The 12,496-nt window shown below is 35.6% G+C and overlaps 1 long non-coding RNA gene across 1 annotated transcript; it reads left to right on the plus strand.

Annotated features, from left to right (window-relative positions):
- Positions 1 to 175: 175 nt before the first annotated feature.
- On the plus strand, positions 176 to 1,296 carry LOC110028764. Its single transcript, XR_002294455.1, has 3 exons — positions 176 to 339; positions 457 to 603; positions 831 to 1,296. It is a non-coding gene; the product is annotated as an uncharacterized LOC110028764 (long non-coding RNA).
- The last annotated feature ends 11,200 nt before the right edge of the window (positions 1,297 to 12,496 follow it).

The following is a 12,496-nucleotide window of genomic DNA, read 5'->3' on the forward strand; positions in this document are numbered from 1 at the left end:
GATTCTATTTATTTAATCTGTGCATTCTTGTTTTGCACATCCTTTGTTTTTTCTATACGACTTCAAATTTTTTTTGTTTTATATGACTGCGTGAGAGACTGTTTCAAACAAGAGAAACATTGTGATAAGCAAACACAATCTTTTCTTATGGTGGCAACGAATCTCGCAAATTACTATAAATAAATATTGTTTTTTAAGCTCTCCATTCAAAAATAAATTTCATCTAACATAAGAAATGAGTTGGTTATCAGTTTTATTTAATAACCTTGAAGATTGTTTATTATTTGTTGCAGGGTATGTATCAATAATCAAACGTGTGATGATTACACTCTCATCAAGGTATTCTATTTTTCTCTTGTATTAGATATTATAAACATCTCTAATATGTTTTTTACACAAATTATATTAATATATTATGAAAATAAATATAAATTTTTTTTGTTGTAATGAATGCAGGTGGATGTTGCAAACAAGCACAATATTTTGCTAAAAATTGTTCAAGTTTTGAGTGATTTGGACGTCGTCATCTCAATGCCCTGTATTTCATGCACTGGTGGTTGGTTTATGGATAAATTTTATGTCATCGATCCCCAAGGGCACCAGGTCAGAAACCCAACACTTATAATGTACATGCAAAAATCTCTTATTTTCTTCCAAAAACAAAACATAACCTCCAACCCAACCCAAGTCAAAACCAACAATGACAAATAGTTAGTTTTTATTATTTTCTTTCGATTACATTGTCCATAAAGTAACAGTCTTCGATTGCCCTGATATCTTCTCTTATATTGCTAGCGTGCTCTTTGAGCTCACATACTTCGTTAAATCAGGTGAATTATGGACCTACAATGGACATGTTGTTTGCATCCTCAATTTAAAAGAACCAGACACGGGTCAGCCCATCATGGATCCAATTAGCATTGATTACTTGGGAGAGTAATTGACATGTATTTTAAAGACAAAACGCTTCTCTAAGGGACTATAAGGCTCCACAGCATGTCAGATTCATAAGGAGCGGCGACAACATCATTTTATGGAAATGTACATGAATTACGATGTCAAATTTTGATAATTATTAATCAAGAGAGATCAACTGAGTGTGGCTATGATCATGGAGGACAAGAAGAGTTTTGGAAGTGCTAGTAAACGTAACAATGTGGGGGTGCTTGCCATAGGTGTTTGATTGAAAGTTGGAAAAATATGGATTACTTAATTGTGAAAGTGAGTAGTAGTAATAGACCTAAGTTGATGTTTGATGTAGTGCGTGCTCTAATAGATCTTGATTATAATATTTTTCATGGCTCCTTTATCTCCCAAGATTGGGTAGTAGTTCATATGCTTAATTAATTTTTAAGCTAAAAGAATGAATTGTAAATGTGAGTTTATATTTTAATTTATTTTAATTTGATGTATGTTAAATGTGATGTGATTTATAATAACTATTTTCAAATTTTTTGTGCAATTTTATTCTTTTTGTGGGTATATTTTTTATTTATATGCAGCATATAGGATCAAAGTGAGCATTTGGGAAAAAAATCGAGCTAGGTAGAGACAAGCACCCCAACACCCAAATATAGTTCTTAGGCGCCAGTATGCTAAAACCCAGGGTTAGAGGACAAGCACCACCTCACCTGAAGCAAGTTTCTTCCAAATAAAGAACAGAGTGCAGAACAATGTAGCATTAGGGGGCATGCGCCCAAATATAGCGCCACCATGCCATCTTGACCAACACATCCAAACATGATTCCCTAATCTAACGAATCATATCCCAAAATGTGGCGCTCAATACTAGCACTATTGTGGCCAGTGCTAGTGCTCTATCGCTGCCAAGTTAGTGACTCAATGCTCCCTACCAACTTAAAATGTTTTATGACGATACTTACAATATAAAGGCTTAAAAATACTCAATCTTCATTTGAAAAAGAGAAACCAAGCCCCAAACACTTACCGAGAATCTTGTAAGGGCAAGCGAAGCACTTGGAGGAGCACTTTGTAGGGTTCAACTTTGAGTGTGAATTATTAAATTTATCTAGTGTGAGTGTGAGCGGGAGAAAGAAAATCAAAGTGGTGTTGTTTTGCAATTGGAAGGAACTTAGAGCAAAACATGATTTGATCCACGTTATTCTTCTCTTTATTTATTTTTATAAAATTTAAATTGTTTATCAATAAATCTTTTTATTTGTTCAATATATTCTTCTCTTTATTTATTTTTATAAAATTTAAATTTTTTATCAATAAATCTTTTTATTTGTTCAATATTAAAGCTTATGAACTAAGATTTTACTTGGATTGGTCTTGCAAAATGATTGTTCAATCCATGTAGTTTTCTGAAAATAAATTCTCACATGTTGATGTGTTAATTTTTAATGCTTTATTTACTTTCTAATTGACCACTTGAAATGTTAAAATGCATTGTGATCTAGGACTATTGATTGTATGTTAGAAAAATAATTAGGTGAACACACTGTTTCTTAGTAGAATAAGAATATTTTCATTAGCAAATTGCAATCACATAGGGGAATGTTCATTTTTGGAAGACTTTATAGGGTTAAGGGGTCTTAACAATAATATGAGGCTCCAATGCTTCTTATATTTGGAAAGACTAAGGAATATTTGTCTTTGATTATCAACCACATTAGAATTTGGTGGATGAACAATTTAATTTTTGCAAGATTAAATTCAAGGAAAAATGTTCTCAGCTGTATTAAAAGCCCAAAAATGTTTAGCTGTCACTTTAAAATTCTAGGATTTTTGTGCACAATGGAGAGAAAGGATTCACGTAGTCGACCTCACATAGTGGGAGAAAAGTTTATTGTAGTTGTTGTATTTTAAAATTCAAGGATTTCTTAGAGCTTCTTCAAATAACTAAATTATTTTGAACTAAACCTAGGATTACTAAACTAGTAATTACCATGTTTAAGAATTAACACATTCCTCGTGTGATCGATACACAAACTCACAATCTGTATACTATTTGATCGGCATGTATACTTGTGTGATTAACATGTGTGCTTCACCGCAACACGAATCATAATGCAACAATAATTTGTACGGTGAACAACTGGGCGCACAATGCTCAATTAAAAGGATAAAATAAGTAAACTTCACAATTTAGGAGGTACTAGTGAATGGAAAATATCTCGAGTATGTATAATTTTTGTACTTCTAAACAAATAAAAATATGATATTTTTGCATGTTAAATGTATGTTATTGAGTGAGTGAGGGCTAAAGACGAAGCTCCTGTTTTGGCCCACCACGGTCTATTCTCTAATGTGAGTAGGACATTAAGAGAGAATAACCTATCAGTCAAGAAGATTAAATTCACCAATGAGAGTGGCATGATGGTTGGCTCTTTCTATATCACCGATGCCTCCTCTTCCATTAATGCTGACAAAATTGATCAACAAAGGCTAGAGGTGGCGCTCAATGAGATTGGCTTGGATCATCTTCTTTGAAAAAAGGTTTAATAGTTGCATTACCGGCTCATTGGCTTATCAGAAGTTTTTTTTTAAATACTCTTTGGGATGGAGCTTGTGCTCTTATATCAAGAGCATTCCATGGCAATTTACCTTCATGAGATAAATTTTTTGTCTCTTTAGTTTATGCATGTCTCTTTTTTTCAACAATTTTTCGTAGCAGCTCTGGTGATGTTATAGCACCTATTAAACGAGCTAAATTGTAGTATTCTTTTGTTTCTAATTTTTATAGTTAGTGCCAAATTATGTTGTTAAGTTATGTGAGTTGGCAATGCAAATCATGTCGTAACTTTTCATTTGAGAAAGAACAAAACAGAGTTCATCCTATCGATTCATCTCCAAATACTTTGTGTGATTGATTTCCACTATGTTGTGTACTCATGTATACAAAAAATAAGTTGCACTAAACTTTAAACAATCAGACTGCTCAGAAGACATAAATGAGCGATCGACTACAAGTCCGATCGTCCATGGACAACAACGATGGACAACTGCCAGACGATCGATGGATCATACGCTGACAATCAAAGCATGAAACAAAAGATCGAAGAAATCACTCCGACAAAACACATCGAGGAACCGTCACGCATCGACGGAATTGTCTCTCGGAACGACGATCGGCTTTGTAATCATGGAACAAATGATCGACAAGCATCTCCCGACCGGATGAGTTGATCGGTCTTATTCTAATCAATATTTTTGTGAAACACTAAAAGACTAATTTAAAAGACTTAAGAATGAGAGGGTAAATCTGTAATTTTATAAAACTTGCACCAATTCCTATAAATAGGAGGTCGATGTCATGAATAAATGTTACGCATTCTGTACTATTTCTCATTGTACTCTCTTCTCTGTGGGACTTTTTATATCTTGGGTGTGTTTTTCAGACATTTTTAAATTCAACAACTCAGATATTATGTCTTATATTCTCTAATATATTAATTGTAGATGTCAACAGCAGCGCATTGACTGTTGGTAATGAAAAAATGGTGGTTAAAAAGCTTAATATGAAATCAATGGATAATTAAATTGTAAATTATTAAGATTTTGTTTCATTTCTTTTAATTTAAAAAATGAATCTTTCCCCATAATTAATGAAGCCTTTGGCCGGAACTTAGTATCATACAATCTATTTGATTTCACTTCTAATATAAAAATAATAAAATATTTAGATGATTGATAGTGCTATATTATATGTATATGAGAGAGAGAGAGAGAGAGCGAGAGAGAGGGAGAGAAGTTATATGTGCCGTTAAAATACATATCAACGCCTGCCTTCTTTCTAGTTATTTTATCATATTTCATAGATGAAATTGATCGATGAGCTCAACTAACTGCTTTAATTACTCTCCCAAATGAATGGAACAAATCCACTGTTAGGTATGACTCATATATCATAAATGAGATAGATGCTGGAGCGGAGCGAAGCCCACGAGCAGAGTGGAGCGGAAGGATCTGTCCAATCAGGGGAGTTTCATTATATGGGTTGGGGGTGTAGGGGCAACACCCCGCGGTTTGATACAAGAGCAATTTAAGTAATTACATATTGTACTATATGATCATACATATGTCATGTTTGTAACTCTTAGTGAGTTTTTGAGACTCTGAGATTATGAATCTTATATTCTATACTCTTTTGATGAATATTGAAAAAGAAGTCGCCGCTCTGCTCCGAAGAATGTAGGCATCTTTGCCGAACCTCGTAAATTCCTGCGTGTTCTTCTGGATTTGAATCGATTCTTATTTTTCTTCCCCCTAATTTCCGAACATCCACAAGTCAACAAATTAAATTATATTAAAATTGACGAAAAAATGAAATGGCTTAAAAGTATTATGTTGCATGTTGATGTGCAACATAATATTTTGTTATATTTCATGTCAAAATGAACATATAAATAAATAAATGTTTAATGAAGTAGATAATTAATATTTGTAGAAGATAAATACGACATCCAAAGCACTATGAGTGAGATCTAATGAGAGTGGGGAGTTGTACAAAAAGTAATTTTAGCAGATTTTTTATATCAAAAAAAAAATGAATAAAATAAATTTTATATTAAAAACATAAACTATCATTCGATCATGCAATCAAAAGCTTAGATTGTTAGAAAATAAAATCAAAATTAAGTACTTAACGCATTTAGTGAAGCTCATCTTTTTATAATCATCCCAATGTTTGTCATTCTTTCTCTATCATCTTTCATCATACTGTTAATTATGCAACATATTATTCCTAATTTCTTGTTTCTATATAAATGTGAAAAAAATTATAATAAATTAAAATATAATTACATTTGAACTTCTGTTCTTAACTTTGTTGCTTCAAAGCCATGCTACAATCATGAAGATAATAGATCGGAAATGATATCAGAGCATTACACAAGTTGAAAGATGGGAACTAAGTGTCATATAGAATAAGTTGTTACGCCATGGGAGCCACCTCTTGAACATTGGATGAGACAAAATGTGAGCCACCTCTTGAATCTGTAGGGGCTACCTCTAGAATCTTATCTGCATGGTGGATGATTTTGGGTATAGAACACTGACAAGGTTATGAGGTACTTAAGCGAGAGATATTGTGAAACCCCTCAAGTAGAACAAAGCTAAACCTCTAAACATCAAAGAGCCTTTTGGTACAAAGACGAGAGTTCATTAGAAACTCCAAAGTTAAGTATTATTGTCCTAGAGCACTCCTAAGATGGGCGACCTTCTGAGAAGTTACACAAATAAGGCAAAATTGTGAGGCCACTTGGTCAAATCAAACAATTCCTTGATGGTCAGTATCCAGACTGTCATGAATGAAATTAGAACATTAGACCAGTTCAAAGATGAGAACTAGGTGTCATATAGAACAAAGTGCAACACCATGAGAGTCGCCTCTTGAACCCTTTATAGGACAAAATGCTACGTGGAGAGAGATACATCTCTTGAATCCATAGGGGCCTCCTGTATAATTTCATCTGCATCGTAGATGCTTATGAGTAAAGAGTACTAGCGAGGACATCAGTTACTTAAGTTGGGAAGATTTTCAAAAACCCCTTAAGTAGAATGGACATGAGCAATTAAACATTGATGTGTCTTTTGGTGTCACGGTAAAATTTTGATAATAAAATCTGAAGTTAAGCATGCTCACTTGGGAGAACTCCTAGGATAGGAGATCTCTTATAAAGTTACACCAACAAAGCAAAACTGCGAGGCCATTTGGACAAAACAGACAATACCTTGTTGTGTGAGAGTTTGGCCAACCACAAGTAGTATCAGAGCATTAAACCAACAAAAAGATGTAAACTAGGTGCCTTAAAAAACAATGTGTTACCCTATGGGAGCCACCTCTTGAACCCTAGATGGTGTAAAGTGCTACATGATGAAAGCCACCTTCTGAATATAAAGAGGCCACCATTAGAGTCTCAATTGACTAGTGGATTAAAATCATATAAAGCATTGACGAGAACATCAATTAATTAAGTGGTGGATTATTCTCCTATAGAGCACTGCCTGGGTCTTTATTTCTGATTGTGATGGAAGATTCACATCTAGATTTTGGAGAGGTATTTAGGAAGTTCTGGGGACTAAGTTGAACTTCAGTACACCTTTCACCCACAAATAGATGGTCACTTTGAGAGAATTATTCAGGTGTTGGAAGGTCTATTGAGATTATGCGCATTTGATTTTGGAGGGAGTAGAGAGGTTCATATTCCTTTGTGTGTGAACTAGCACTTAGTAGGGTTGTGAGTGGGGTGAAAGTGTGTGAATTAGCTCCAGAACAATACCTAGGGTCAACCCTAAGGCCAAACAGTCCTATGGGGACTCCCCTTTAGCTCTCCCATATTGGCCCCGCCTACTAAGTGCTAGAAGTTAGGACCAATATGTGGAACTTAAAGTTGAGCAAAGAAGAATTTAAAATTTCTAATGGTGAGGGTTCATTTTTTAGTTCTCTAGGAGTAGTCAATAAGAAATTCTTATGGCTAGACCCTAGGCTACTAAATAGACAAGACTAGACCTCAACCAAAAGTGAGGTCAACAGGGTAGCTAACCTACCCCCAATAGTCTAGTTGTCAAACCAGAAGTTGATATTGCCTTCCCTCACTTCCCAAATGAACAAATCTTCAACCTTGCTCTTCACCTTAAGCATGCTTGACCGGATTCTTGAGTCCCCCGCCTTCCCAGAGAACAAAGTGGGGTGCTACTCCTTGCAGTACTCCCCCCACATAAATCTAGCCCAAAGGGAGGATTGAGAACGAAACTTTATCCAAAGTTTACAGAAGTTGATATGCTTGATGTTATGGAAACTTCTAAACACCATTCCCCTAGCAGTAAGAGGTTTGCACACCTTAGTCCAGCTAGCCAAATGAACTTGCTTCCTCTGTCCTGACCATGAAAACCTATTAAAAGTTCTTTCCAGAAAGAGTTGAGTGCCTTTTTCATTGCAACTATCTGTAAGGTATAAGAGGGAAAAGCAGACAATACACTTCTTAATAGAGTGATTCTTCCTCCATTAGATAGGAAGGAATTAGTCCAAAAGCTCAATTTATCTTGTACTTTGGACAAAATATCATCAAATTGGTTATGTCGGTTCTGCCTTTAATCAAATGGACTCCCAGATATTTAAGAGGAAGGCTGGTGGGTCTGAATCTAGTTAGGTCAGTAATTCAGTGCCTGGTAGGATTCTTAACTCTTTTGCTGAACAAAACATTACATTTGTGTGTATTGAACTGCATCCATGAACATGACTAAAAATCCATGAGGCACTGATGTATCAGCTTCACGACAGGTTTGGTAGCCTTGGAAAAAAGAATGATATCATTAACATATGCTAAATGGGTAATAACAATATTTGATCTGTGATTAAAAAGGGTATGAGAGGAGCATATTGAGATACTATTAAGCATTTTAGAGAGGTAATCAAATATTAGAATAAAAATTGAGGGTGATAAAGGGTCTCCCTATTTTATTCCTCTAAAGGAGCTGAAAAATCCATGGACTTGCCCATTAATAAGGATAGACTGGACATTGTTAGCAAGCCATCTGCTGATGAGATCAGTTAAGTGGGTAGAGAATCCCCTGGCCAAAAGGACCTCCCTTATGAAGCCCCAATGAATAGTATCATAATCCTTCCTGTTATCCATCTTGAAGATAGCATTACCACCTATACAATTTCTGTACAAATCTAACATCAATTATTGGGCCAAAAGGGCACTGTCCACTATGCTTATTCCATGAATAAAGACAGACTAGTTCTCACAGATTAAGTATGGTAAATGAGGTTGTAGTCTGGTGGCAAGGACCTTACTAATGATTTTTTTCATCACATTAGTGAAGCTGATAGGTCTGAACTGATCCCATTTCTGTGTAGCATTGCTTTAGGTATGAGAGTAATAGTAGAAGTTCTAAATTATTTGGGTGGGTCCACCCCCTTGAAGAAGCTTTGTACGACATCAATAACATCATGTTTGATCATGAGCCAGGTATTCTTATAGAAATATGCAGAAAAAACATTTGAACCAGCCACTTTGTGACTATCAATGGAATTCAAAGCATTCCAGGTCTCCTCCTCATGAGGGATACCTATTAGATTAAGTTGATTGATATATTACTTGTCTTGACATCAGATTCTCATTGATGGGGTTTCTCGGTTCAGGATGTTGTGAGAGCAATATTTTGAAATAATCCACTACACTAGAAGCAATGCTATCAGTAGAAGTTAACCAAACCCCAGTAGAGTCCAGAACCTTGTGTATGGTGTTGCATTCCCTGTAATTGAAAAAAGCATGGAAGTATTTTAAATTACTGTTCACCTCACAGAATATGGGCATGGTTGTTTTCTGTAGATATAACTCCTCTTTTTGTGTTATGGCCCTCATAAGTAATTCATTGGCTAATTATAGAGTAGCTTGAACATCAAGATTAGTTACCAATTCTCCTTCCAACTGTGTAACCAATCATTCAACATCCTTCACATTGGCATTAATATCCCCAAAGACTGGCCAGTTTCAATTTTGGAGGTGTTTGCTTAATTTCTTTTGCAACATCCATAGCTTAATCCAAGAGTTCTCATTATCATACTCTTGACATGCTTGTGTCACTTGATTAACAAAAATTGGATGTGAAGACCGCATGTTAAGATATACGAAGTTGGATTTACCTTTGCTTTGGGAAGCCGAATGAAACATCAGGAAAGGTCTGTAATCCGACCCAGTCATGAGTAAATGATGAATAGAGGTATGTAGGAAGTCATTCAACCAGGCAATATTAGCAAGCATTCTATCAAGTCTTCCCCATAGCTTACCTCTTCTCCAAGTGTATTTAGGGCCATTGAAGCCCAAATCATGAAGACCAGCTGGCTGAATATTGTCATAGAAGAAGGTAATTTGCTGAATGTCAGGGGGTTTCCCCCTAGCTTCTAATTTGGTGTAGCTAGAAAATTAAAATTCCCTCCTACCAGCCATTTAGAATTGAGAGATTGGTTGATTGATATGAGTTCCCTCCATAGCTCCTTCCTTGCGGCAAGATAGCTACCAGCATAAATAAATGTAGCATGGCCAGAAGAACCCTACAAAATCAATGGATAAGTGGATAAATTGTGGGTTGTCACAAAGGACGATCCACTACACTTCATGTCTGCAGAGTAACCAAATTTTATTATTCATATTAGAAAGAATTTTAAAACCAAGAAGCTTTTTAATAATTTTGTTGGGGTATTTGGATACCAAAGGCTCCAAAATAACAATGATCCAAAAATTATGCATCCTATTAAGATAGAGGAGTCTATTAAGGGACTTAGGATGAGCCAGTCCCCTAACATTCCAGCATAAAATATTCATCATCCAAAAGAGGTGGATTTACCCCTCCTCCTGGTTCTAGACATAGGTTCCATCATCAACTGATGGGAGCCCCCACCAACAAAAGCTAGATTGTCATTCTGTAAATTTCTTAGTTCCAACAAACCTTTCTTCTTCTTCTTGGTCTTTTGGACATGCCACTCTTCCTCCAGAGCAGCTCTCATTTGTTGGATTGTGTCATCATCGAAAGAATACCTCAAAGAGTTATTATAACCATCCTCCTGTGAATCTGCGGCAGTGGGAGATTGTTCTTTCATCACCTCAGGAGCAACAATATTTAAATGTGGTACATGCACTTCTCTTGGTGGCAAATCCAAATCAATAATTGTGTTATCTGATGTATCTCTTGCTTGAGGGGCGGGGAGATCCAACGGGGGAGGAGCATGGAGTGGGGTAGGCATATCTACCCCTTGTTTAGAAGTCTTCTCTTCAGTATGGGCAGGAAAACCAACCTTAGAAGGTCCAGCTCTAGAGGGTCTCAAAGAGGGGTGGAGCCTATAACATTTTTCCTACGTATGACCAAACATCCTGCAATGATTGCAATAATATGGCTTCTATTCCATGACTACTGGTTGTCAATAACCATTATGGTTTGTACCTAACCAAATTTCATTAACTTTAAGCAATGTATATCTCTTTCCACCAGAATCCTTGCAGTTGAGGGTCTGGTTAAATTAAAAGTAGAGATATCAAGTTTCATTAGTCTACCCAGAATAACACCAATGGAGAAGAGTACTTGATGATGGAAGTAGTAACTTGAGACCAGACAATTTAAACCACATAGGGATGATAGGTGGCTCTTGATTAGGGTCAAAATCAGTCGATCACTTCAAATGTTTTAACTGTTGTTTCTCAATCACAATTTGCTTTTTAGAGAAGATTTTAGCATAGTCCTCCTCCAATGCAAGTTGGATCATTATGTGCCTACCATCAAATAATCCCACCTTCCAATTATCCATCAATTTGAAATCATCAAAGGCTCTCCTGATGACCTCCATCATAGGATGACCCAATTGAAATTTTCCAATCAAGGTGAATTTAAAGTTATCAGCCAAACTGGACACTTCAACATCCGAAAAGATTAAAGCATGTTTACCAGCCTTTGGTCCTTTTTTTCACAAAAGGGCATTCAAATTTGTCTTCAATGGACTCATGAAAGGCTTAGGGAAACACCAGCTTGTCCCCCAAGGATGAACCATTAACAACATTACCAACCGCCTCAACATAAGAGCATTTACTAAAAAAATTTAGGTCAGTTGTTGTTAAGTCAGCAGCCATGCCTTCCCCAAAGCAGGAAGGGCCCTCAAACCAGAAAAGAAGACAAGAAAGAATCAACAACCAAACAAAACATGCGCAGAAAAGCCAGTGGAAAGCAAACCCCAAACCAATAGAACAGTAAAATTTGAATATCAGAGAACCCGAGAAAGCACAAAACCCCAACAAAACAAGTCACCAAGAGGAGGCAGACGCCATGCCAGAGCACAGTAGTATCTGACACCTCCAAAACCTAAACCAAACTCAATGTTACCAGGGGAGCGGGAGCAGCCATGGCGCAGACCCTAGCAGAGCAAATAGAACGGCCATCTTTTATCTATATATCCCAAATATGAATATATATATATATATATATATACCACATATCTACATTATATTTAAATTCATAGGATATATATTCATTTTAAAATATGAGATATTCAATTATATATATATAATTCAGATAATAGAAAAAGTGCAAGCAATGATGAACCAACTAAAAAAATTTACTGCATAATTTATAGTTAAAAATCACTTTATTATGTAACATTCAAACTAATTGGAACACAATAATAAAATGAGAATTCTTTTCTGAGTCAGAAATATTTTCAATCAAGTACCCTAATTAACCAAATTCTTGTCAAACGCCATTTAACTGTGTCGCATGCATTATTATTATCTAATTTTCGATATATTCATTTAAGAATATGAGATATTCAACATATAAATATAATGTAGATAGCCAAGCATGCTGTGCATGTAAATAAAATAATAGCATATTTTTAACATGTAATCTATGATGAAAAATATATAAGGCAGCATAACAAGTTCATTAACTGCTTGTCCCTCGCGCTAACAGCCAAAATATTTTTGCAGAATAATAATAGGAGTGAGGCCTTTGATGCCCTGCAGCACGACAATCACTC

This window comes from Phalaenopsis equestris, unplaced genomic scaffold (assembly GCF_001263595.1).
Source record: "Phalaenopsis equestris unplaced genomic scaffold, ASM126359v1 Scaffold000525, whole genome shotgun sequence".
Classification (NCBI taxonomy): domain Eukaryota; kingdom Viridiplantae; phylum Streptophyta; class Magnoliopsida; order Asparagales; family Orchidaceae; genus Phalaenopsis; species Phalaenopsis equestris.